Below are 3699 nucleotides of genomic sequence, written 5' to 3'. Positions count from 1 at the left end.
CTAGTTTTCTCAAATGAAACGGTAAAATTCTCGCGAAGTGACTCTCACAGCAGCTCTGGGGATTAAGTTTTTGTGTTCATGTCGTCGTATAGTGAGGTATATAGAGATGGTATAGATTTTAAACTGTCTTTTTGCATTTTAATATTCACAGACACTAGTTCATATCGTGATTCGAATTAAGTGTCAGTGGCTACTTTTGATTTCTTCGTCCAAAATTGACGAATTCCGTGGCATTCCGTGCGTTTTTATGAATGGACTTCACGATCCCGTCCGCGTTTTTGCAGAAACCATATGGCCCTAGAAATGTAACCACACTTCAGAAAATTTCGGTTTGCCCTGTGTTTTGTTTGAACGAGTTGCAGGGGGGACATCACGTCACAGAGTCTCTCTTTCTCTCTCTCTGTAGCGTATGCGCCCAGATGCATTCTCAGGTACCGAAATTTGGCACCGATTGATTTAATGTGAATCGGTACTCTGTAGTACCGACGCAATTTGGTCGGTACCCTTAAAACTACCGAGTTCGGTACCCAACCCTAATCATAAATAGAACGAGGCATCAGTTTACTGCATCCAGTGTAGACAACATCACTGATTATAATGGGTTCTATTCTACACCGGACGCGAGCGGCGCGACAAAATACAATAGAAATATTGTATTTGGTCGCGCCGCGCGATGTGATGTGACCGATGTGATAAGCATGAGTTCTGGGCCGCGGTGCGGCCGGTATAAACACCAGCATTAACTGAATGGCTGCGATCAGCTCTGGTGGCCATAACACAGGTTTAATGCGCCGCAGATGCGTGCCGTGATGCGCAGATCAGCTCTAGTCTCTAACGTCACTGAATCTGCTGTTAAAAATTAGCCATCCATTCATCATATCATCATGCAAAACTAAGAATTAGAATCATTGTAATGTGACGATCAAATATAGGTGCGGGTGGGTGGCGGGTGGATAATTTGAAGCAGTGGACTCGGGTGAAGTTTGAGCTCATCCACGCATCTCTACACTTACAGTGACCTGGGTCACCAGTAGCAAACAATGGAGCGCGCTCTGCTGGACAAACTAAGTAATTACACCATTCAGAAGCAATTAATCTGCGTTATATGTTTTGTAAAAAAAAAAATTCATATCGGCGGCATATTCGCCAATACCGATATATCAGTGACAGACTCATATCGGCCGATAATATCGGCTAAACGATATATTGGTCGGACTCTAGTTTGAATGCTTTAAACTCTTTTGAATGTTTAAATTGGCAAGGCTTAAAAACACGTGCAAATGATAAGCTTTCGTGATGATGCGCAGCAATGGCCCGTCAACTGTCCTGAGCGTCTTTTTAGGCTGGCCTCAGCCAGTCGGTTGAGATCGCCGGGGGCACCCCCCCTCAGCCGTGGGCCCCTATAATTGTCACCACCTTTCACCCCTCTAGCGACGGCCCTGCTCTGGACTCTCTTATAAGGTGTGGTGAGATTTACCTTTTGCGTGACGAAGTTTCGTGGTCTAAAAGGCGGGACCTGCTGTAAAGCATATGTGAAACACTTCCCAAATATTTATGCTGCATTTTATATTCTTGAACAGTACTTTCTGCATCTGTCTTAAAAATTCTGTGACGTGGCTGAAAATTGAGTGTTTGGAGTAAAGAGGTTCATGGATTTATGCAGAGACATGCTGTTAATCTACAAAGAATGACACTTGACACATTACCTCTACAATCGATGTGCATAGACTCATGTATGATATGATGAGTTTGGCTATCAATTTCATGTGGCTTACAGAAAAGACAACAAAACAAAACACAAGAAAGCAGCAGTTAAAAACACATCTGATTACAGCGATGTGGATGTTGCACGAGCTCTGCAGTTCGATGCTCCAGTAAAGTCCAGTCACGTTTATTTATATAGTACTTGATGCCAGTGGCGTTCCGTCCATATAAGCTGCGAATGCGCCGCATACCCAGGCCATCTGAGCGAATGAGTTCACGGGCTATTTAATATAAACATGATTATAAGTTGATCCCTTCTCATTTGAGATGTGACTTAAAGCTTAATAAAGTGTTGGGAATAAGCATGTAAAATTATTTATTTGAAAACAACGGTAATTTTCTGTAAATCTACATCAGCGACGGTTGCTTCCAGACTAGCGGATTCTCCACAGCTTTGTCTCCTCCACTCTGTCGCTATGACTCGTCAGGATTGTAGCGTGTTCTCAGTGTTTTGCTGTCATGTGACTGATTTCATGCGCGAGGTAAGCTGTCCGTGAAGCGCTCGCCCAAGCGGAAAAATGCGCTGTTGCTGTCAGATCTGGATTGCCAAAAAAAAATTACATTGTGTTTGATGCTAAACTAACTCGACTAAATCATATGAAAAAAACATCAAAACTGTATATTTTCCATATACTTGTGTCGCTTACAATTAAAGTCCTTTTCTGCACATTTTAGAGTGGCCTTTTATTGTGGCCAGCTTAAGGCATAATTTTGTTCAGTGTATATATATATATATATATATATATATAATTTATTTATTTATTTTTATTATTATTTTTTTGGGGGGTATTTGGCATGGTCTATTATTGGAGTAGTGTCACCCGGGTGGGAGATTTAACTCCTATTCACTGGGAATAAAAATAAATGAATAAATAAATACAATTAAATAAACAATAATTAATCTAATTAATCTTATCACTCAGCATACCCAGTTAAAAAGTCACCGCTCGCCACTGCTTTATGCAATAGAGAGCCTTAAATCAAGCAGCTTTACAGTATTAAACATAAAAAACCAGAGTCAGTGTCGCTTTCAGTTAGAATTATAACTCTTGATTTTCTGTTATAAAGCAGCTCTCCAGTGTTGAGCTATCTAATGATAAAATATTTTTATTAGTGGGAGGGGATTATTTAATTAAAGTGATAGTTTGGTTTGCAGAGATCAAAGCTTGATCTACCTCAGAACTGTTTTGTTTATCATAACCCTATAAGGTATTTTAAGAGAGATTATATTGTGGATAAAATAGTTTATCACTTACCTTTATTTTATTTTGTTTCTTATCCATGGTGAATGAGAGAGTTTCTGTATCTGTCATCTCATTTTGTGTGCCAAATATATTTATTTGTATAAATTAATTGTATAATAATTGTAATTACATAATATGACTTACAAAAGCTGAAGTGATTACCTTAATTTATTTGTTAGAATATGTATAACTCAATATTTTAACTAATTGCAAAAGCTGAATAATCAATAAATGTCTACTGATTAATCAGTGAAATAATCGACGACTAGTTGATTAATCGTTCTAATAATCGCTAGATTCATCGATTATAAAAATAATAATTTGTTGCAGCCCTAGTTCAGTCGGTGAAAACAAGCGTCGACTAATGCAAGCTGACACCAACAGGGGTAACACACTGATCAGACAGAACCCAATGAACATGTCGGTGTTTGACGGTGCAGTGTGAATTGGCCTTTACAATGCCATATGGTCACATGTGTTTCTGACTACCTCCATATGTTGTTTCCGGGTTTCCACCTGTATCTGCTGACCTCTTCTGATCCAATAACAAAAAAATGCATTTTAGTACCAGGTGTAGTCCCAGACTTAAGGGCCTTTCGCACCGCGGGAACCTTTTCATAGTACCAGAACTAATTGTGGAACTACCCACTTTTTGGCGTTTTCGCACCGCCGGAACTGGGTGCGATTTTAG

General features: G+C 39.6%; 1 protein-coding gene across 4 annotated transcripts in view; it reads left to right on the top strand.

Annotated features, from left to right (window-relative positions):
* Positions 1-3699, top strand: part of LOC107699959 (plakophilin-4-like) — a 102919-nt gene that overhangs the window by 26557 nt on the left and 72663 nt on the right. The window lies entirely within an intron of this gene.

The sequence above is a fragment of the Sinocyclocheilus anshuiensis genome, unplaced genomic scaffold (genome assembly GCF_001515605.1).
Source record: "Sinocyclocheilus anshuiensis isolate Anshui unplaced genomic scaffold, SAMN03320099.WGS_v1.1 scaffold1284, whole genome shotgun sequence".
In the NCBI taxonomy this organism is placed as follows: Eukaryota; Metazoa; Chordata; class Actinopteri; order Cypriniformes; family Cyprinidae; genus Sinocyclocheilus; species Sinocyclocheilus anshuiensis.
Note: the sequence above shows the minus strand (reverse complement) of the source record. Positions and strands in the feature narration are given on the sequence as shown.